Below are 25,299 nucleotides of genomic sequence, written 5' to 3'. Positions count from 1 at the left end.
ATTTGGTACACAACTGAACAGGAGTGAGGTCTTTTGTGTTCCTGTCCAGGCAATGAGGGAGACTTCCTCCAGCAGGCCTGAGATGCAGAGAAAACCTCAGGCTACATTGGGAGCAGTGAGGGGAGCCCTGGAACATGCAATATCATAAAAGCAGTCTCTATGTTATGACATCATTGTATTGAATAAAATTTTCCTTGCTTGGTGCCATTCATCATAGCTACTCAGGAGTTTCACCTATAGGAATACATCCATACATACACAAAGAAATTGAGGTACAGGTTTTTCGGAGGGGGCCGGTCCTGCGGTTGAACTATGAGCCTAGGCCTTGTCCAAGAGCTCTTTTTGCTCAAGGGTACTGCATTAAGCTTGACTCACAGCCCCATTTCTGGTTTTTTTGTGACCTCTTATAAATAACATTGTCATACTGCTTAATTGGAGATAAGAGTCCTGGATTTGTGTGCAAAATGCTGACTTTCAGCCCCAATCCTCATATCTCAGCCTGCTAAACTGGCTTTTTTTTAACATTGTTTTTTATACTAAGATGTGTTTGTAAATGATTGAATTTAAATTAAGCCATATATTTGAATAACTGAAGTAATACATAATTTAGTTTTCCATTTGTGTTAATAAAACCTTTTGTAAATCCCCTCCCCCCAAAAAAGAAATAACATTGTCAAGGACTTTCTTCCACTGGTCAGTTTCAAACTCAAATTCTTTACATCTCAGTCTCCTGAGGAGTTGGGATTATAGTCAGCAGGCACTTTCACCTTCTTTCTTTTCTTCTTTGCTTTATAATCTGGAATGACATCTTAATAGGGTCATTCCTATGGTTGGGACTTATAAGTAAACTTCCCAATGTTCTTTATATCTGTTTTATCTGAGAGTATTTTCTCTCTTCATCTTATCTTCTGGTCACAGGGTTGAAGCCAAAAGTGAGAAATGACTGTTACAGGATTTAGGAGCAAATGTCCACAGGGCATGCCAATTCTGTCACTTAGTATTGAGCTGCAGTGAATTTACTGTCTCAGGATATGAGGACCAAAAGCTGGAGCGATCCTCACACTATCTGCATTTCTCCTTTTGCCTATAAAGTGATCTAATAATTATGAGTGTTTTGTGTCTCCAACCTTAAATATCTAGGATATACTAGACGCATATTCCTGTTTCCGTTTTTCTCTAGTACCTCTCGAGATTTAGACTGAAGTTTTGGATAGAGCGGCTCCTAGGTGAATCCTTGAAGAAATCCACTTGAAGCCTCCTGAGGAGATCTCCATTCAAAGCCATCCCTAGCAGGAAAGGTTTATTGTCTCCAATAAACCACCAGAAAACCAGAAGTGGAGCAGTGGCCTAGAGGGTAGAGCTCCAACTTTGAGAGAGAAAGCCAAGCAGGAGATACAGGCCAGACCAGGCAGGAAAACCTGGGAGGCGCTTATGTCCATTGAACAACCAGATGGCTGGAAGAGGAGCTGTGGCAGTAGTAGAACCTCAGCCTTAGGAAAAACAGATGCGGAATGCATTGCAACCTCAGTTTAAGCCACGGGATGGCCCCAAAAGAAAATTCAAAAAGAGAAGGCCAAGTTTATATATCAGTGTCCTACTTACTTACATGTGTATATTACTTCCCTAAGTGCAAAGTGGCTGTATGCAAAACTTCTGCTTTTATTTACTGATTTATGTTCTAGATATGCTCATTGTACATACTGCATCATTCTCTTCATTTCAGCCCCATTGCTTTTTTCTTCCAGGTTCTAGGCCTGTTTTCTTATATGATGCACACTGAAACTCTCAGGAGCCTTTATTTACATTTTATTATGAGGCCAATGCAGGAGCAGTCACAAATCAGGCAGGGGAAGAAAAGATCAGAGTTCATAAAATAAGCAGTATTCAGAAAATTATACTTGGGTACTCAAAATGGTAGAATATATGTGTAAAAACTACCATTAAGAAAAAAAGAGGATGGGGCTTGGAATGTGGATTAGTGGGAGAGTGCTTGCCTAGCATGCAAGAGGCCCTGGGTTCGATTCCTCAGTAACACATACACAGAAAAATCCAGAATTTGTGCTGTGACTCAAGTAGTGGAGTGCTAGAGACAGTGCCCAGGCCTTGAGTTCAGCCCAAGAAATGTGAAAGAGATAACTATTTAGGTAGGTAGGTAGGTAGGTAGGTAGGTAGGTAGATAGGCAGGTAGGTAGGTTGGTACATAGATAGATAGATACATAGAAAGAAAGAAAGACCAAAAGAAAGAAAGAAAGACTCTGTTCTTTTCTAGCTCTCTCTGCTTTCTCTGACCCTCTCTGTTCTTTTCTAGCTCTCTCTGCTCTCTCTGAGCCTCTCTCTCGGTTCTTTTCTAGCTCGCTCTCCTCTCTCTGACTCTCTCTCTGTTCTATTCTAGGTCTCTCTGCTACCTAGCTTTCTCTGTTCTTTTCTAGCTCTCACTGCTCTATTCTAGCTCTCTCCGCTACCTAGCTCTCTCTCTGCTCTTTTCTAGCTCTCTCTGTTCCTCTCTTCTCTCTCTCTGTTCTTTTCTGCTCTCTCTGCTCTTTTCCAGCTCACACTGCTCTATTCTTGCTCTCTCTGCTACCTAGCTCTCTTGCTGCTCTTTTCTAGCTCTCTATCTCTCTCACTGTTCTATTCTAGCTCTCTCTCTTCTCTTTTCTAGCTCTCTCTGTTCCTCTCTTCTCTCTCTGCTCTTTGGTGCTCTCTCTACTCTTTTCTAGCTCTTTCCTCTCTTTCCCAGCTCTCTCTCATTCCCAGGCCTTTCCCAGCCACGTGGAGTGCAAACCTTACCGGGTCCCAGCAGGTCTACTGAGTAAACCTACCCCTTAACTAAAAAAAAAAAAGAAAAAAAGAAAAGAAAAAAAGAAAGAAAGAAAGGAAGAAAGAAAGAAAGAAAGAAAGAAAGAAAGAAAGACAGAAAGACAGAAAGAAAGAAAGAAAGAAAGAAACAAAGAAAGAAAGAAAGAAAGAAAGAAAGAAAGAAAGACAGAAAGAAAGAAAGAAAGAAAGAAAGAAAGAAAGAAAGAAAGAAAGAAAGAAAGAAAGAAAGAAAGAAAGAAAGAAAGAAAGAAGAAAGAAAGAAAAGAAGGAAGGAAGGAAAGAGGAAAGAAGGAAGGAAGGTCAATAGATAGATAGATAGATAGACAGACAGACAGACAGACAGACAGACAGATAGACAGACAGATAGATAGATAGATAGATAGATAGATAGATAGATAGATAGATAGATAGATAGATAGATAGATAGATAGATAGATAGATAGATAGATAGATAGATAGATAGATAGATAGATAGATAGATAGATAGAAAAATAATAGATGAATCCGGTCTTGGACTTCAGGAGGAAAGAAGAGAACAATTCCCAGTCATGAGGCCTTCTGCAGTGTACCAGGACACCAGCATCTCTTCACACAACCACAGAGCAGGAAGAATGTCTCTTTCCCACTTCTCAGGCAGCCGAAGGCCCAGGAGCCAAGAGGGCAGAGCCAGGTTCTAACTCAGCTGCTTAGAGACAAAAGAGAAATGACTTTACCTCACCTTGGACTGGGGATTAGCATAAATGATGTGGAGAATGAAGGAAGTAGAAAAGACTGGCAGAGGTAGAAGAAGGGCCTTCAAATCTGATAGATGGAGAGTAAAAAATCCACTCCCTAAGACCAGAGAGCAGGGCTATTCTACTCTGTTCCTCCCATCTCCCTAACTAAACTGGCTCTCTATTGGTAACCTAAAGATAGCCTGAGGCTCCCTTCACCTGAGGGAAGAAGGTTAGACATTGTTTGAGGAAGCTGAGAAAAGCCTGACCCTGGTGTAACAATAACAAATATTTCAGGTTTCCCCCCGTTGCTGGCAGTGCCTGGAATGAATGAAATGGTTTTGCAGCTCTCTTCCCTGTTGAGTTTGTATCTTCTGCCTCCTTGTTCTCTTCACCTAGCATGGCCTTTGAAACTGTTTTCTGTCCTTCAAATGCAGTGTTACACTGGAGTTCTTCCTGCTAACTGTGCCAGGGCTTGGATCCTGAGAACTTCATTTGAACCCAGGATGGGTCAAGAACACTAAGAACATTTAGAGTAACTTCTCATCACCAAAGGAAAAACAAGAAGCTCTTGAACATCTGACCTTTCAGACGTGGAAGTCAGAGTGTCATAGACTTTCCTGCCCTGGCTGGCTTCAGTGTGATCCTGAGACCTCAGCCTCCTGAGCTAGGGTGATTGGCAAGAGCTACTGGTGCTCTGCTAGGTTCAGACGTGTAATGATATTGACAATACAAGTCAACTGCTTATCACAAAGGGCTTGGGGAGCATATTGGACCTTTCAGAACCCTGTGGACACAAGGTTACAATGCTAGAGTCTGTGAGGCTGGGCATGTGGATCTGCTACACTTAAGCCTGGAGGTCTGACTCCAATTCTGGTGTATATGAGCATTGATTTTCCAGAAAATGTTCTGTTAATTAGCAAATAGGAAAAGTACTTTGATTAACCCTCATTTGTTTTGCAGCTTTGTGTCTTGTATCAACCCTGGGCACTGTCCTTGAGCAATTCAGTCAACACTAACTCTCTAACACTTCAGCCACAGCTCCACATGGGATTTTTTAGTGGTTCTTTGGAGATAAGAGTCTAACAGGCTTTTCTTGCCTAGGCAGTCTGTGAACGGTGGTCTTCAAATCTCAGCTTATTGAGAAGGTAGTTTTCCAGGTGTGAGCCAGCAGCATCTGGCCTCTTGTTTTTTACAGTCCTGGGGATTGATTTTCTCAAGGCTAGTACTCTACCATTTGATTCACTCCTCTGCTTCTAGCTTTTTCTGAGTATGTGGCACTGAGGATTCAAACCCTGGTATTCACGCATGTTGAGTAAGCTCTTTACCACTAAGCCACATTTCTAGCCTCCTCCTTACAATTTTATCCCACAACTTTCCTGTCCTCAAGAAAAGGCTTCTCAGTATAAATCATCTAAAGGCATCCCTATAGGAAGGTGTCCAAAGATAAGTAAGACAAATCTCATTCTTGGGAGAGACTCTAAATGTGATAAGACTGTGACAAATGCCTCCATTTAATTGTGTATCATGTTTCAACACAAAAAATTTTAAAGATAAATGAGTCAATGTCCTAAATTATTGTATATAATTTTATAATAGATGTTCAAAATGTAAATGGAATGATAATATAAGTAACATAAACAATAAAAGAATGAATCAAATAAAAAATAAAATAAATACAAAATCAATAATGAAAATCATAACATGTAATAAACATACATATGAAAGGATATACCATATATTACACATGTATAGAAATATCTTTTCCAATGTAGGGCGTTCATTCAGGCCATGGGAACTCTAGCCTGAAATTTTTTCCTCAAGGACAGAATATTTTTCCTTCAACCATGGTATAAAAGAGTTACCTGGATGGTGAGATCAAATCCCACCAATGGTATAAATACTGGCCCCAGTTCCAAGACAGTGAGTTAATTTTTTAATGGAAGCAGTTTATTCAGTTTATTCAGTTCCATACTGAACATTAAATAAAAAGCAGTGTAAAATTTTGTACATCTATTCAGACATCCTTTCTTTAACCCCAAAGTGCTTCTCGGAATACTACATTTTTAAAACTTTTTGTATGTTTTTATTGTAAAAATGTTGTACAGAGTGCTCACAGTTACATGAGCAAGGTCATGAGTATATTTCCTATTGAACATTATTACCTCCTCCTTTGTTTTCCCCCTACCATCCCTTACCTCCCATCTTCACAATTACTCCCCCTGTCAAGCTCAGTGACTTAATTTTTTAGTTTTGTCTTGGCACGGCGTTTAAACTGAAGTAATAGCAAATCTGCACTTTCCCTCACATTGCTACAAGTTTCTGAGTTCAAATCCCAGTCTAGGAAAGAAAACTAGCAGAAATTCAAAACCAGGGAGTTCTATTATTTTTAAATTTTGTTAACTAATCAATTAAGTTTTGTCTTTTGTCTTTTTACTTTTTTCTTTTGGCCAATGTGGGGCTTGAACTCAGGTCGTGGCAACTCTGCCTCAGTTTCGATCACCCTAGGCTGGGTGCAGCCTCGGAACCCATACCCAATCCTGGAATCCTAGTCCCAGAGGGCTTGCAGAAAAAGAAAGTGAGATAGCACAAAAAGTGGCAAGATGCAGAGGGATGGGTGTTCAATTTTTTTTCTTTGCATGGTGACCATCCTATGTCTGAATGTCATGGGTGCAAAGTACACTTGACCTGCTATTGCTGAAGGCTGGCGGGCTAGCAGAGAAGCCATAGGCCAACCTGTCAACATATGCACTGGGTTCAAATCCAGTTACGGACAACTACCAATGGCCGGAGATAACAAGACACTCATTCCTATGCATAGGAATACCAATTGAAAGAGAAGTCTGTGCATTGGTCGAGCCCAAAATTGGATGCAAAAATCCTAGGACAATGATTGGTCTTAATTTCATGCTTTATTAAACATGACAAGAATAGTATTCGTTTAATTATGGTATAATAAATACCTAAGAGTTGGTAGGAATATGATATATTTTATTCAATCATAGATAGGCGGCTATGGTGCTTTTTACCAACATCTATTTATTTGTATACTACTGTCTGCCTATCGTTGTATCTCTGTTTTGGCCAATCCTTGGTCACGATCTCAGTACCTGGGAATCACCTCACAGCTTCATTTGCTAGAGGATGCTGTGCTCACACTCACCCATTCATGAATTGGACCTGCTAGGCACTGACTTCAGATCCTAGCACTGCTAAAAATTTAATCTTGGAGTATGAAACCAAGTGCGACAGCTTTTTTCCTTTTCTGGGAGAGTCCTGGGTGTCAGGCATGATGGAGAACACATCTACAAATCTAGATGGTATGTGATAAGATGTATACAATGTAATACATAGTTAGGTGTCATCACAGTCAACCAAATGAACGTCAAATAAATGAAAAAAATATAAATTACAATGAATAACTACACAAAACATAATATAGAATGAACATCTGTATTCAAGTTCAATCCTATCTTTAAAATGTATATAAGGAGGTTCCGGGAGATGGCGGAGGAGAAGCTAGAATCTGAACAAGCTCTCGCATAGAAAGTAGTTTTAGAATTCCAGTGAACAGTCTTAAGCCAGAGAATCACACCAAGTGTGCCATCACAGGACAGAGAGTTAGACAAGAGAGGGGAAGCCAAGGAAACGCATCAGCTGCCACTCCGGCGGCAGGGTCGCGGCGGCGACCACCACCGCGGAGTCATACCTGAGACACAGAGAGTCGGGGACGAAGGAGCCAGACGCAGCGGACGAGCGGATTCTACTCAACACCAACAAGAACCGACAAGGAGCGAACATCATCCTGCTGTTTGCAGACCAGAGACGACCCAGGATCCAAGACTCAGCGTGAGTACAAGCCCGACATCCTCACTCCTCAGGGAGCAGAGGAGGGAAGGCCACCCCTCCCCCCCAGCACCAGTGATCTCCATCTTGGATACCGACAAAGCTCGGAGGAGCTGCTAGCTCCAGCTCAGGCCTTGGAATAAAATGAGTCATTTAGCAGGTCACAAGAACTTAACGGCGAAGTGACCTGCCAGACTCAGCTCCATCCAGGGAAAAGTCACCCAGCTCAGGCGCCAGCCATCGGAGTGCCTTGCCTCACTGGGTAACCAGAGCCAGAGGCTTCCCCTCCCTCTAGCAGCCACCACAATCAATTGAAAAACAGAAACCCTGAGAATGGCTCCAGGCTGGGCGCTGTGAGCTTTATCACAAAATAGCCCCAGGGAAAAGCTACTGTTTGTTGAAAGGCCTCAACTCTACCCAGAACCTAGCCTCATCACCACATCCCCCTCTTTTGTGACTCTCAAAGCAGACCACGCTCCCAGAAAACTAACCTGGGAGGGGGATCTCAAAATCTTGGGTAAAGCAGAGCCTTTTTCTGCCTCTTCCAACCAACCGACTTAAGAAACCAATCAAGCCACAGGACCTCAAGCTGACCAGAGATTCCAACAAGAGATTGGTTGCAGACAAAAGGGAGATACAGGATTCTTCTCACTCCTCCCCCCCAAAAAAAAAAATCAAAAGACTTTTTTTTCTTTTTTTTCTTTTTTTTCTTCTTCTTCTTCTTTTCTTTTTTTTTGCTTGTTTTTTGTTTTTTGTTACCTTATATATATATATATATATATATATATATATATATATATATGTATATATGTATATATATATATATATATATATATAAATTTTTTCCCTTCTAAAACTTCTATTAATCTTTAATTTTTGCTTCTTCTGAAAAAATAATTGTTTTCCAGTAACTTTTTTTTTTCTCATCTTATAATTTTTATTTTAGGAATACGTGAATGAGAGTTTTCCTTTCTTTTCTTGTCTTCTTTCTCTTTTTCTTTCTTTCTTAATTATCTTTTTGTTTTTTATCTAGCCCTACTGAACTTCTGATCTTTTCTTCTCCCTTTCCCATCCTTAAATATTTTCACATCTCCTCTATGTCCCTCCCCTTCTCTGAACATATTCACATTCCTCTCTAAATAGACGGTCTTTTAACCTCTATAATAACATTAATTTTTACGTTTCTATTCTTTTTCTGGTCTCTCTTTATTCCCCTTTCCGTCTCTTCTTTTTCTCTCTCTCTCTCCTTGCATCCTACCCAACCCATTTCCTGCACTGTGATTAGGACATAGTTAACTCTCACTGTGCCTCCCCACACCAATCTATTCCCATTTTTTACCCACATCTCTCCCTAACCCTAATAATTTCTGGTTTTCCAAATTGTTTTCTGCGGTTCGAAGTCCTTTAACAAATAGTCGTTTGATGTTGAATAGATGTATCTGTTGAACTAGATTGTATCTGTAGACTATTGACGGTACAAATGCAAACTTTAGTTGATGGTTGCCTTAAGATATTGTTCTAGCACAAAACTGGTGCAATCTTTATCTCAAATGGGCCGAGTAAGCCGGAAAAACACAAGACAAATGTCAAATTAAGGTATCTCAATTCCCAACCTTGATAATCAGGGATTAGAACAGATAAAGAATAATCCAGAGGAGAGTTCCCAAATAGCTCTACAAACACTAATAGCAAACATGATAAATGAGAAGTTTGACAATGTACAAAGGACTCTGTATGAGCGTGATAGGGAGAGAGAGGAGGCATCCCAGAAGTTTATACAGGAATATCATAAGCGTGAGGAAGCTTCTCAAAAACTGATACAGGATTTGCGTGAACAACTTGAGAATACTCAAAGAGAAAGGGAGGAATGGCGTGAGCAGGCAGAGAACACTCAAAGAGAACTGCAGGAATCCCACAGAAGGGAGGAAACTAATCAAAGAGTAATTCACGAATTAAGAGACCAGGTAGAGAATACACAAAGATCACTAAAGGCATTCATGGAATCCATTAACAAAGAGCTGAAGGAAGTCAGGGAGACCACAAAGGGAATGCTGAATGGAACCCAACAGAAGGAATGGGAGTCCAAAGAAACCATAACCAATCAACTAAGTGATTTGAGAACAAACACTGAACACCAAATTAAGGAAGTAAAGAAATTCATACAAGACCTAAAACAGAGCTTCAACAAAGAACCTGAAGCCATCAAAGCTGACCAATTAGAAGAAAAAGAGATAAAAAACAAAGTAGAGAGTCTTGACAGCAGGTTAGACCATGCAGAAGATTGAATCTCAGGGATTGAAGACAGCATAGATATTATAGAGAAAGAACATATAACCATCCATGACAAGTCCAAGAAATATGATAGGTCTATCCAACACCTGGAAGACACCATCAGAAGGCCCAATCTAAGGATAATGGGTGTAGAGGAGCACCTAGAAACAGAAGTTAATGGTCTAGGAAATTTGTTTAACAGGATCCTAGCAGAGAACTTCCCAAACATACAAAAAGATAGGCCTATTCAGATACAAGAAGCTTTTAGAACCCCAAATAGACGAGACCAGAATAGGACATCCCACCGTCACATTATAATCCACACAGGATGAACCCAGACCAAGGAAAAGATCCTTAAAGCTGTCAAGGGGAAAAGGTTAATCACCTATAAAGGGAAACCAATTAGAATACCTCAGATTTCTCAGCAGAGACAATCAAAGCAAGAAGAGCCTGGAATGACGTATGCCATGCCCTAAAAACAAACAACTATCAACCAAGAATACTGTACCCAGCTAAACTCTCCTTCATAACTGAAGGCCAAATTAAAAGCTTCCATAGCAAAGAAAAATTGAAACAATACATCTCCACCAAACCAGCCCTGCAAAAGTTTCTTAAAGATGTCCTACACATAAAATGCAACAAAGGCCAAGAAACTGCACACAAACTGAGAATCCAAGATCCTTAGCAAGAACCCAGTTTTCACAGCCCCCAAGAAGGTGGATAACATGGCAGGAACTCCCAAATACCTCTCAGTACTTTCTCTTTACGTTAACGGACTGAACTCTCCAATTAAGCGACATAGACTGTCTAGTTGGATTAAAAAACAAGACCCTTCTATCTGCTGCCTGCAGGAGTCACATCTTGCCCGTAAAAACAAACACATTTTCAAGGTTAAAGGCTGGAACAAAATCTCCCAAGCAAACGGCCCTCATGAACAGGCGGGAGTTGCAATCCTAATATCAGATAAAATAGACTTCAAATTAAAATTCGTGAGAAGAGATAAAGACGGTCGCTACATACTAATCAAAGATCTCTCCTTCAGGAGGATATTACAATTCTAAATATCTATTCACCAAACAATGGAGCACCCAAATTTATCAAAGAAACACTACTTACCCTCAAATCCCATACAGATCCAAAGACATTAATTGTTGGGGATTTTAACACACCACTCTCCCCACTAGATAGATCAACTCGGCAAAAACTCAACAGAGAAACCGCAGATCTAAACAGCTGCATAGATCAACTAGACTTAACAGACATTTACCAAACATTTCACCCAGCAGCATCAGAATACACGTTCTTCTCAGCAGCACATGGAACGTTTTCTAAAATAGACCACATTTTAGGCCACAAAGCAAACTTGTCTAAATTCAGAAACATTTAAGTTATACCTTGCATTCTCTCTGACCACAAGGGAATAAAATTAGAACTCAACACCAAAAGCCACCAAAGAAAGTCCGGTATCACATGGAGGCTGAACAACACACTGCTGAATCATGAATGGGTCATGGAAGAGATTGGAAAGGAAATTCAAATGTTCATGCTATTCAACAAAAATGAACACACAAATTACAAGCTCCTCTGGGGCACAGCAAAGGCAGTACTCAGAGGCAAGTTTATAGCTCTGAGCTCCTACATCAACAAATTGGAGAGATCGGAAACTAGCAATTTAATGACACATCTAAACCTCCTTGAAAAAGAGCAGCAAGATAAACCCCAATCCAGTAGACGGAAAGAAATAATCAAAATTAAATCAGAATTAAATGAATTAGAATCCAAAAAAACTATAGAAAGAATCAACAAAACAAAGAGTTGGTTCTTCGAAAAACTTAACAAAATTGACAGACCCTTAGCAAACCTTATCAGAAAAAGGAGAGAACACACCCAAATTAATAAACTCAGAGATGAGAATGGAAACATCACCACGGAAACAACCAAGATTCAGAACATTATAAGGAAATACTTCTCAAAACTTTATGCTAATAAGTTTGAGAACTTGACAGAAATGGACCTTTTCCTAGCAAATATTGGCATGCCAAAACTAAACCAAGATGAGTTAAACCAGCTTAACAGGCCCATATCAAGCATTGAAATAGAAACAGCAATAAGAGACCTCCCAGCTAAGAAAAATCCAGGACCAGATGGTTTTACAGCGGAATTTTACAAGGCCTTCGAAGCAGAGCTCACACCAATACTCCTCCAAATCTTCAATGAAATTGAAAGAGAAAGCTTACTACTCAACACATTCTATGAAGCCCTCATAACCCTCATGCCAAAACCAGGCAAGGACTCATCAAAGAAAGAGAACTATAGACCCATTTCTTTGATGAACATTGATGCAAAACTTCTCAACAAAATTTTGGCCAATCGACTTCAACAATTCATCCAAAAAATCATACACCATGATCAAACAGGATTCATTTCAAGGATGCAAAGCTGGTTCAATATACGCAAATCAATTAATATTATTCATCACATCAACAGGAGCAAGAATAAGAACCACATGGTTATCTCAATAGATGCAGAAAAAGCATTTGACAAGATCCAACACCCCTTTATGATGAAGGTTCTGGAAAAATTAGGAATCCATGGAACATTCCTCAATACAATAAAGGCTGTATATGACAAACCTACAGCCAGCATTATACTCAATGGTGAAAAACTAAAGCCATTTCCTCTTAACTCAGGAACAAGACAAGGATGCCCACTCTCTCCACTTCTCTTCAATCTAGTATTAATATGCCTAGCTACAGCAATAAGACAAGATGCAGACATAAAGGGTATCCAAATAGGGAAAGAAGAAATAAAACTCTCCCTCTTTGCAGATGACATGATCTAGTATTTAAAGAATCCCATAGACTCCACTCCCAAATTACTGAACCTGATTCAAAACTTTGGCAAAGTAGCAGGTTATAAAATTAACCCCCCAAAATCAATGGCTTTTCTATATGCCAACAATGAGAAAAGTGTGGCTGAAATTAGGAAAGCAACTCCATTTGTAATAGCCCCACAAAAAATAAAATAATTAGGAATTAACTTAACCAAAGAAGTGAAGGACGTCTATGATGAAAACTTTAAAATCTTGAAAAAGGAAATCAACACAGAACTTAAAAAATGGCAAAACCTCCCATGCTCCTGGATTGGCAAGATTAACATCGTGAAAATGGCAATACTTCCCAAGGCTATCTACAAATTCAACACGATACCTATCAAAATTCCACCCTCATTCGTCAAGGAAATAGAATAGGCAATCCAAAAATTCATATGGAACAATAAAAGACCCCGAATAGCAAAAACGCTCCTCAACGGAAAGAACACTGCTGGAGGAATATCAATACCAAATTTCAAACTCTACTATAAAGCCATAGTAATCAAAACAGCTTGGTATTGGCATAAGAACAGACCTCAGGACCAATGGAATAGAATTGAAAACCCAGAAATGAACCTACAGACCTATAGCCATCTAATCTTCGATAAGGAAGCTAAAACAATAGAATGGAAGAAAGACATCCTCTTCAATAAATGGTGCTGGCAAAATTGGTTAACTACATGTAGAAAACTAAAGCTACACCCTTATATATCACCCTGCACCAGAATCAACTCCAAATGGATCAAAGACCTTGAACTCAAAGCAGACACTCTGAAAACATTACAGGATGGAATAGAATCCCTAGGTCTCCTTGCCTCAGGCCGAAATTTTCTGAATAGAGACCCAGAAGCACAACAAATCAAAGAAAGGTTGGACAAATGGGATTGCATAAGATTGCAGAGCTTCTGCAGGGCAAATGACATAGCTGGCAAGATCAATAGAAAGCCCACTGATTGGGAGAAGATCTTTACTAGCCATACAACGGAAAAGGTTCTCATATCTAAAATATACTTGGAACTCAAAAAATTAAACCACCCAACAACAAATCCTGAAAGAAACAACTGCCCAATAAATAAGTGGGCGAAAGACTTAAAGAGAAGCTTCTCTGAAGAAGAAAGAAGGATGGCCAACAGACACATGAAGAAATGTTCAACATCCCTAGCCATAAAAGAAATGCAAATCAAAACAACATTGAGATATCACCTCACTCCAGTTAGAACAGCAAAAATCAAGAACTCTAACAACAACAGATGCTGGAGGGGATGTGGACAGAAAGGAACCTTACTTCATTGTTGGTGGGAATGTAAACTTGTTCAACCACTTTGGAAAGCAGTATGGAGGTTCCTCAAAAGACTTCACATAGATCTCCCCTATGATCCAGCAATCCCACTTTTGGGCATTTACCCAAATGTTTACAAACAAGACCACACTAAAGCTAATAGCACAACTATGTTTATTGCAGCATTATTTACCATAGCTAAGATATGGAACCAACCCAGATGCCCCTCAGTAGATGAATGGATCAAGAAAATGTGGTATATATACACAATGGAATTCTATGCCTCCATCAGAAAGAATGACATTTCCCCATTTGTTAGGAAATGGAAAGGTTTGGAAAAAATTATATTAAGTGAAGTAAGCCAGGCCCAAAGAAGCATAGGTCCCATGGTTTCCCTTATTTGCACAATATATTATAGGTTTGAGTCAAGCGGAAAAGGTCAGATAATGTGATGTTAGGAAAATGAACCCTTAAATATGTATTTTAATGTTTTCGTTTCTTTCATGCATGTGTTTCTAACGCATTTATAAGATTATTTCTTTGTTGCTTTGTATGTCCCTCCCCCACAGTGTAACCCCCGCTTTCAATATATTTGATGTCAGTATAACATGTGGAGGAGATGGGGACAAACAAGTCGTTTAAGGATTCAGGTGGACCTGTTGCAACAATGAGAAGTACAAAATGTCATGTCAAAACCAGCTTTACAATGTCGGTGTGGGGAGGGGGAGGGGGGTGTAATTGGGTGGGGAGCGGGGGGAGGCGGGGAAGGGAGGTGAAGGGTAAACAAAGGAGGAGGCTGCAATGCTTGGTAAGAAATGTATGCATTATCCTGCCCGTGTAATTGTAGCCCCTCTGTACAGTATGTTCTCAAATAAAATAAAATTAAATTAAAAAAAAATAAGAAAATGATTTCAAGCTGGTTCACTCTAAGTCTATATTTGTTTTCTTGCTCTAGTTTTCATATGTTAGCAGAAATTAAAATTCTAAAAATTTAATGGATATTGGCATTCAGGAACATCTTCACATACACTAATATAGGAGTCCCTTATGTGGAATTGTTTTATTTCATTTGTTACTTTCACAAATACATAAATATGATTGTGTATTTTGTTCTTTTCACTGCTTTTGGCTCTTATCTTGAGAATATGTTTTTCCTAGCAAAGTAGAGATAAGCAATTGGATTGAGCAAGTAACATGACTTTCATAAAATGCAGATGCATAGATTTGTGTCTTCTTGTAATTTGCTAAGTGTTTCTTCCAGAAAAGTTTCTCGATTACTTAGAAGATTTTACCCTTCCCCTCCACAAATTATACCGACATCAAATACAGTGAAAGCAGGTGTTATACTGTGGGGGAGGGACATACAAAGCAACAAATAAATAATTTTATAAATGTGTTAGAAACAATCGCATGAAAAAAAAAATCTGAATACATATCTTAGGGTTCATTTCCCTAACATCACCTTATCTGACCTTTTCTGCTTGGCTCAGACATATACTAGATATTACAAGTAAGGGAAACCACGGGAAAAAAATAAGCATACAGGTGGACCCATTACAAGAATGAAATGTACAAGTCGTTATGTCGAAAAATGAACTTTACAACTTTGATGGGGGGGGTTAGAGGGAAGGATTGGGTAGAGGAGTGGGGAAGCATGGGAAGGGATGGGAAGGAGAAACAAAGGAGGAGGCTACAATATTTGATAAGAAATGTACTCATTATCTTCCCATGTAATTGAATCCCCTCTGTAACGTATTTTCACAATAAAAATTAAGAATAATAAAAAATTCCTTAGAAGCGATGCATAATTCCTTGGTATTCCAGTTATTACATATACTTTTGGATTGAATTATTTCTGTATAAACGCAAACGGACAAAACACCCTCAAAATAAGCAGAAATCACATCTTTGTTTTAAATACAGTAGTTTATAAAGAATTTTTAGCCAGCACCAAAAACATCTTTTCAGCAATTCTGCACTTTTTTTGAAGAAGGTTTAACAAGTTTTTTTTTTTTTTTTCCTGACATGCAATTCACTTACAATATATTTTCTCCTTTTGTTGTATACATTTTAGTGCTTTGGAAGTGAATTGTAACTACATAGGTTTTCAAAGCCTAATTTTCAGAAACTTAAATTTCTTCAAATAGAAATGTTGTAAATTTTAGAACTGACATTAAAATAGATGTAAAATTCAGTTACAGGAATTTGCCCAGCATAATACTCTATAATGTGTCTTTTCAAAATTTGTTTTTGCAGATCATTTCCAGGGTCTCACACATACTATTCAAGTTCACTGTCAATTAACTACATTCTCTGTCCAAAAAAGTTTTTAATTTCTGTTTAATACATTCATAGAAGTGTAATGCCTGGATCATATACAATTCTCTTTCATCTTTTGAAGGCTTGAAAACTTGTTTGCTAAAATGATTGCAGTATTATACAAATCGATCACAATGAGAAATATATCAATTTCTCCACAAATGCATTACTATATTTTGTGTCTTCTTTTTATATTATGGTCATTCGTTCAGTTTTCTTTTTATTATTTCTTAGACACTAAGAGGAGCTTATCTCATATGTTCCTCCTATTGACTATTAAATTACATATGTTATTTAAAGAACTATCCTATTCAGGAAAAAATTTATATAAAATTAGAAGATATAAAAATACTTAAGTTTCAGAATCATAGTAGCATTAACATTGTAGCATTAACAAATATGTGCCCTCTATCTGTTGGATATGGTTTCATTTCTGTTATAGTGTCCTTTGAATTATGAAAGTTTATCACTTGATATAATCCAGTTCTTGCTTTTCTTTAGCCACTAATGTTTTCCATGTCAAATTTTTAGAAACCTTTACTGATCCAATGTCATGAATTTTTAGATTTATGTTTTATAGGTTTTACATCTCACATTTAGTTTGATAATCATTCTTTATAAGGTTTGAGGTAGTCCAGGTGCCGGTGGCTCACACCTGTAATCCTAGCTACTCAGGAGGCTGAGATCTGAAGATCTTGGTTTAAAGCCAGCCCGGGGAGGAAAGTTCATGATACTCTTATCTCCAATAAACCACTAGAAAACCGGAAGTTTTGCTGTTGCTCAAGCGGTAGAGTGCTCACCTTGAGCTGAAGAGCACATAGACAGAGCGCAAGCCCAGAGTTCAAACCCCATGTCCTACATACAAACAAACAAACAAAGGATTGAGGTAGTAGTCTAAGATCGTTCTTTAAATCTAGAGAGGCAATAGTGCCAATAAAACCATTTAAGATTCTGTTTTTATTTCATAAAGTCATAGCATCCTTTTCAAAATCTGTGGACCATAAAACTAAGAATTTATTTTTGAAAAATCTGTTACCTTCTTCTATGTGTCTGTTCTTATAGTAGAACTATGTTATCTTCACTAAACATGGTAATATGATTCAAAGCTAGTATGAAGGCTCAAGCTACACCATTTTACAAGATTGTTCTGACTGACTTGTATTCCTTGAATTTACATATGAGATTATTGAGCAGGCGGACCAATATTCTCAAGAGATATCTAGATATTTGATAGTAACTCATAATTCTCACCTTGTGAAAAACACGACCCCCCGATATTATATATAAAATGTTTTTAGAGATAGCTCAAAGCAACTAAAATTAATTTAGGAATGAGTTAAGATTTAGATAGCATTATAGCATAATAAAGCTGAATGATAACGACTTGAGCTGTACTGCAGAAGAGAGAGGAGGGGAAGAATGGTGGACCACATAGGAGCTGTATGTCACTGGTATTGTTTCAAAATACAGAAAGACTTCAGAGAAGAGAAGGAGAAAAATAAAGTGTCCTGAATCAAGTTTCTTTTTAATCCACCTGATAGTTTGGACTGAAAGTCAGATAACATAGAAAAAAGAAAATAGAAAATAAAGCATTGTATAGAGCTGTTACAATGTAAAAAAGTTGTAATAGGAATATAATTAATATCCAAAGAAATAAGAGAAATAATAACAATAACAATTGCTAACGTGGATAGGAGATTGATCACATTTTATCATATATAATTTTGAAAAAGCATACTAGGAATTAAAATTTAAAAGTCATAACTTGAAAGACAATTTGTATAATAACTAGACAGTATAGTTCAGTGGTAAAACATTGGCCTAACATATGTGAAGCAATTGTGTGATCTCCCAAGCATTACAAAGTACACACAAAGCACACACACAAGAAACTCACATAAACACACATACACAAACCACATACATACATTTGGAATATTGTTATTAAAATATGAAACAGAGGAAATTATCACAAACAGTAAAAGTATTTTAATATATGAAATCATAATATTGCTCATACTATTTAAAAATTTAGTTGAAATAAAATAGTCACAATATTATAGATTAAGTAAATTGAAAAATAAGAAATAAAAAACATGAGAAATTTGCAAACAATTTTTAAATAATAAATATTTTGAAACATGTATCATTTTATTTTGACAAAAGATTGATGTGACTGGTGCTTTAACTCAAGATTTAGAATATGATAACCAGGTGCTCTGTATCTTGTTAGGGATGGCTATATCTCTAATCATTTCACTCTGGAAATTTTATGATAAAGTCTCATAGTTTCTCAGTTTCTCCCGAATTACAAACCCAATTACATTTACCACCATAGTTAGAAAATGGAAACCACAAATCACTATGCCCAGCTCAAACAGTTTTTGTTTTAATTCAAGTACAAATATTTCCAAAAAGTGACCATGAAATGAAGCCTTTTTTAAGAAAGTATGTGCTTCTTGAAAATGCAATATTTGTTACCTGGACAAATATGCTTAGAACTATAAGAAAATAAATTTATTTAAATTCACCAACCATATAAAATTTAAGAAAATAATTTTTACATATTCACATGTTAACTATTGTGAAAGCAAAATATATGTCTGAATAATTTACATGTGTTAAAATTATGCAAAATTAAATTAACTAATCCAACAACTCTGAAAAAAGAATTACCTTAAAGAAACGAAAGAAAATAATTAAGTTCAAAATTTGAAATTTAGAAAATAAAATGAAGTGTGCTCTTTAGTTGGCTTAAGTAACTGTAAGCCCTATATATATCAATTTCATAATAAAAATTCATGAACAAAGAAAGAAAAGTACGCATTGGTCAATAGCGACAGGAAAAGCATCAGTAGTTTTTTTTTGAGGGTGCAAAAAAATCAATGGAAGAGATAACAATTTTCCTTCCATAATAAATGTACTCATTACCTTATTTATGTAACTGTATCCCCTTTGTAAATTACCTTTACAATTAAATTATATTGAAATTAAAAATAAACTAAATAATATCCGAATTAAGAATTCGTAGAGAGCTAGGAAGGTGGCTCAGTGGTAGAGCCCTTGCCTTGCATGCTTGAGGCCCTGGGTTCGATTCTTCAGCATCACATAAACAGAAAAAAAAAGCCAGAAGTGGTGCTGTTGGTCAAGTGGTCCAGTGCTAGTCTTGAACTAGCCTTGAGGAACAGCGCCCAGACCCAGAGTTCAGGTTCAACAACCAGAAGCACCCTCCCAATAAAAACAGAATTACTAGAAACCATTGGTTAATAACTTTTTAAAAAACTGCCCTAAGTACCCAAGTAATATAATTTGATGATACTATTTAAATACTTCAATTTTAGCAGAGAAGCCAAAAATTTAAAAACTCTTAAAAAGTAAAGTAATAAATCAGAATATATTACTATTAATAATAATCATAAGATGAATTTATAGAGGTAGTCAAATATATAAGAAATGAGGCAATTTGCCATTCGTTTGCACTTAATAAGTGAGAAAGAATTTTCTAGGTCTTTTTAAATATATAATAAGTTTAATGAAGAAACTATTCTGTCACATCATATGATAATTAGATGAAGCTGATATTAGAGCAAAGAGGAGAATGTACTAAGTTTCTGGATGTTAAAGTATATACTTATTTTGGTTGTGGGAAATTGTGTTCAATTGAGGTATTGTTTTTGTTAGACTGATGTCATATCAGTGGTTAATTTTAGGATAGGGGATCCCTTTCCACACGAAAATGCAACTGATTTGTCGTTTTAGCCTTCCCATTATCAATGGCATAAGAGTTGCACACCAACTTGTCTAGCTTCCTACCTTGGCAGGCTTGAATTCTGTAGTACTTCCAATCTTAACCTGTAGATACTGCAGAATGGTGGAAATGATCCAATGCACCCAGCTATAGATTGAGAAGGAAGTCCATGGGTTTTGTTCTCAAGCCTCCTCACTATTTAAGAGTTCAGATGGGAGCCCCTGGTGCCAACCAGTAAGAGTATTTCTTAAAGCAACTAGACATATATATGACTTAGGCATGTGAACACGTGCATGTGTACACACACACACACATAAGCATTGCAATGTGAACTTCTTTTTTTACCTTGCTGTACTCTATTTCCCTGTATTAGTTTACAAATTAACAAAATCAGCTAAGCACCTATTTACATACAACTCATCATGTTTCTCTAAAGTCAACTTTCTTTTTGGAAGCATGTTTTTATTTGACCGAAATATAAACTACTCAGGAGTTTGATTCTTCTACCTCAATTCTGTAGAATTAGATGATTGTTTAGCTTCCTCCTAGCAATATAATTTTGTGAAATCCTGAATCAAGCAACGTATTCCTTTCACTAGAAGAGAAGCCTCTTTCAAACAATTAATAATAGTTTTTTCTTCTCTTTGCTTGCATCTGTAGTATTATTATCTTCATATATTTCATGATCTGTCTGTGTATGACAAAGATTGCTGTGAAAATAAAAAGACCCTTCGCAGCACTTATCATTTTTATACCATCCATAGATATGAAGGTGTTTAAATATTACTGAAATTTCTTTGGAATAAATCATGTTCACCTTGACTATCGTGAAAAAGAAGAATTGGTTTCTCAGCACTTTATGTAAGAACTTGATTGAAATAAACAAAAGGAAAAGTGAGGAACAGCTCAACACGTACATTCAAATGAAACAAAACAACCCAAGAAAACAAATTAATTCAGTACTCAAGAATCTACAGGAAATGGAAAGACCTAAAAAAAACATCAGCTATGACAAGCTTATGAAAATCCTGACTACATGAGAGTCTACTCTTGTGAGGATAGAAGTTAAAGCCCAGGCTGGACAAAGATCTGTACACAATGCCATGCACCTGTTATTCTAAATTCCGGGAAGAATAACATAACATGGACTGAGCCCAAGGTCATGCACAAGTATCTGAAAAATAATCAGGATAATTTATGCCTGGAGACATCACAACGTCGTAAGAACACCCATTTAGGGTACACAAGACACTCAATTCAAACTCTAATATTTGGGTATTAAAGTAAAAAGCTATGATTTTAAATAATTCGAATAATTGTAAGATTTGAGTATTTGAGTGGAAAAATGCATGAGAGAGATAGAATGAACCCATGGTGCAATGCTTTCAACTTAAGTGAAAATGTTTTATGGTACTTCAGGCAAAACAGAGTTACCTTGCAAATGAACATTGTTGTGCATTTGGGTGATGGAAATATTTACTTACACAGGTGTAAATTAAATAGATTTTATTTGGGTAGATTGTACTTCTTGAACTAAGAGCCTGGATGAAGTCCCTGAGATTTTTTTCTCTCAAGGCTACCACTCTACTACTTTGAGCCACAGTTCCAATTCTGATTTTCTATTGGTTGTTTGGTGATACGAGGCTCCTGGTCATTCTTGCCCAGGATGGATTCAAACCATGATGGTCAGATCTCAGCCTCCCGACTAACCAGGATGACAGGCATGAGGCGTTGATAGTTTTAATAATTTAGTAAATTGTACAGTTACTGAAGTTTACATTATCATTATAACCTGTGTAATATATGTGTGTATGTATATATCAATGCATACAGATAGAAATATTTTAACATATTTTTGTATCTACAGTAGATTTATGAAATCATCCATTATAAAATAAAATGGAAACAAAAGTTAATAAGGAGCAAAACAAAGGAAATTATCACAAGTTTCTTGTTGTTGAATAGAATACGAATTGCGAGAATCAGTTTGGGAAAACAATCTCTACGTTAACAAAATGGATACGAGCTATTAATTCCAATCCATCTATCTGCCCATGTTATGCAACCTCACAAATGAGTGTGAAAATCAAACCACACTTTTTGCCTTTGTTTTAAACTCACCTCTTATAATTTTTGGGTTAGATGAAGTAATCAAATAAAGATTAAAATAATATTATGTGAGACTATGAATTAGCGCTGAAAATGATTTTAAATATGATAATAGCTAATTAAATTGCGTATTTCTTACTTTTACTCTTTCATGTCCCTCATTACCACATTAGGAAATTATATAGAAGGTTTTCACTAAATTATATGTATAATTATGAAAAAAATATATTGAAAGAATATGGGCACAGTGTGGTTTTAGCTTATTGAGACTTGTAGGGAAAAGTGTGTTTTGAGGACTTGAAATACATTGTGATGATGATGAAAGGAGGGATGTTTTTATTCTGGAAAACTGGATAGAGGATTGCTCCCATAAAGGTAGTGATGAAATCATCCATAAGGTTACAGCAAAATCACTTTCACAACCATGTTCACTGCTGCACTATTCACCGTAGCCAAGTTACGGAAACAGCCGACATACCCTTTGGCGGAGTGATGGTTGGAGAATGTGTGGCACATATACACAATTGGATTGCACCCATCCATTTTGAAGACTGTTACATTATTTGCAACGAAATAGATAGAACTAAAAATATATTAAGTGAAGTATGTCAGAGCCAGACACACAAAGGACCCATGTTCTGTCTCATATTTGGAAGCTAGAAATTTATACAAGTTTACACAAAAATATTAACCAAAGAATGCTATTTACAGAGGAGTATTTCAAAGGTGTAATTTCTTATGAAATTGAACTTTATTCCAAAAAAATGAATTCCAGGAAACTATCACTTGGAAGATGTGAGGGTAAGTCAAAAGGAAGGAATAAAGAGAGTTATGGAGGAAGAGAGTGAAGGTATAATATTCAATGCAGATAGTATGAAACTCAAAAAATTCAAGTGGGGTGAGGTTTGGAAGGGTGTGGAAAAGTTATATAAAGATCCATTATACTTAAAATAATTGGTTTGTTGAATGTAAATTCTCTTCTACAAGTATTTAAGATAATAAAAATATAATTAAAAACAATGGAGACATCTGACCTTAAATTCTATTTCTATCTATTTTAAAAAATAAAATTATTTGCTCTATAATTTGATCAGAGGAATGGATTTTGTGGCTAGCTAGGTCATTGCACATCTGTCTCTATCTTGTTCTCTCCATTTCATGGTTCTCATAGGTAATATGATTGCTCCTTAATTATCCTAATTTATTTTGCTTTTATATTTTTGGTTGCATCATTTCACTTTCTGCTCTGCCATTCCCAATTCATTTACATAGAAGGCATTATTTCCTATTTTTTCATTCCTAGAATAAGCTGCACATGAAGACACCACTGGTGCTCATTTTCAGTCTTTACCTTTGAATACGGAGGAAAATCTTTCCTCTGCTCTCTACCAATTCCCTACTCTCCAGTTAGAATAATTTAGAAAATAAAAATGAAAAAAGAGAAAATAAATAATAGTGAAAAAACAGATGCAGAAAATTCACCGGATTTTTCTGACCATTTCATCCAATGTGAACTATTGGGGAAATAAATGGACAGCTCATTCTCACTGGCACTCAAAGTCTCTGGTTAGGCAATTCTGATGAAGTTGAGGAACAAGATGAAAAAGTGAGAAATGGTATCAATTGCAATAAAAAAATGGAATAGGATCCAAGCAAATTTCTTCTTTGTTCTGCTGAAAATAATCGCCTTACTACAGTGCAGAGACGACTTTCCGAAAAGGCCACTCATGTGAATACCAGGGATGATGACGAGTATACCCCTCTTCATCAAGAAGCCTACAGTGGACACTTAAACATTGTCCATGAGTAGGTGGCTCAAGGCAGATATTCATGTAATAACTGAATGGCTGGACACCCCTGCACAGTACTTATACATGGAATAATACCAGAGTGGCTTCTTTATTGCATCATGATACAGATACCAATGCCGAAACTAAAGGCCTCTAGACCCCCTTGCATCTTGCTGGAATAGATATAGCAAAGATATGCTGGATCTCCTTCTGGTGAACCATTATATCAAACCAGGTCTGAAGCACTACTTGGAAGAAACTGCATTTGATATTGCCAAAAGGATAAGTACAAATTTTTCTCCTAAGTCCTAATGGTTCTGTTAAGTTTCTTAAATTTCAAAATTGCCAGTCCATCCTATGTGTGCATACAAAATATTTTCACAATACAAAGCAACAGCAAGATCTTACTTTAAAAATTCATGGATTCCGTGGTATTCTTCAAAGTGAATTTCCTGAGTTTTGATGTCAAAATATATTCGAGTTGTTTGCATACACCTATAATAATTTCTATAGAGTTTGTGATTTTTTAATCAGAAATAATTTTAACTTATCTGTTTAAATGAGTAGTACAAAAACTAAAGATATTTCTGATGCTTGTCTGAAAAAAGTATATTTTAAAATATTTAGTATTCTGTTTGTAAAATGTCCATAACCTATTTCATTCTCTCATAGATATAATACTTTGAATTAGACATTGTTTTATAATATATAGGTTCATTACTAAATGTGTCCTTTCAGATTACATTCCATATAGAAACAGTTTAAGATTTCTTTAATTCCTAGGTCCTTATAGAATTTTATTTCTTTACGATAAAATGACAATGTTATCTTATTTCAAAAGTTTTATAAAGGTTATGCTATGTAAAGGCCTTTCTAAAAAGGTGAAGATTGAATGATGTCAAACTAACTTTTATTTCTATGAATAACATGTATTCTTACACTTGTGTATTTGTAATCAACTTTTTAATAACTGTTTTTCATTTCTTGCATTTCAAGAATGAAAAATATGTAATACATCACAAATTTTCATATCATCCTTGTACAAGAGCTATGTAAATCTCTGTATTGTAATTTGGGTAGACGTGCTGCTGAAGCATGTAGTATCCTGGAAATTTAAGTAGTTAATGATGCAATCTTAAGACAGGCATATATCTTTGGTTGCCTATTTGTAACAAGGAAACCTTATTGTTCCCAAAATTGCTATTCATCTTATTTCTGTAAAATTCTGTGTATAGTGGAAACAACTTATATTGTTTGTTCGATTGCTCACATTTGCAATTTTTTTCAATGACTATTTTAAGTCTTTTTCATTTGAAATTGGATCATACTTTGAAGCCTTTATATCTAGGGCCAAAAGTGATGGATTTTCAAGTACTTATTTATTAACTGATTTAGCTAATGGATTCAAAGTAAGCCTTGCTTAAGAGCTACTTCTAAACTTTTGCAGCTTAAAATTTCCCAAATGAGGTCTTACTGGCACAACTGTCTTCCTGACCCTTTACCCTTGCTCCATGTAGGAAAAGGCCAACCAGTAT

General features: G+C 36.6%; 1 pseudogene; it reads right to left on the bottom strand.

Annotated features, from left to right (window-relative positions):
* Positions 1–24,764: 24,764 nt before the first annotated feature.
* Positions 24,765–24,861, bottom strand: LOC138806690 (U6 spliceosomal RNA; annotated as a pseudogene).
* Between the last annotated feature and the right edge of the window lie 438 nt (positions 24,862–25,299).

Source organism: Dipodomys merriami, unplaced genomic scaffold, assembly GCF_024711535.1.
Source record: "Dipodomys merriami isolate MVZ:Mamm:240054 unplaced genomic scaffold, mDipMer1.0.p SCAF_405, whole genome shotgun sequence".
NCBI lineage: Eukaryota > Metazoa > Chordata > Mammalia > Rodentia > Heteromyidae > Dipodomys > Dipodomys merriami.
Note: the sequence above shows the minus strand (reverse complement) of the source record. Positions and strands in the feature narration are given on the sequence as shown.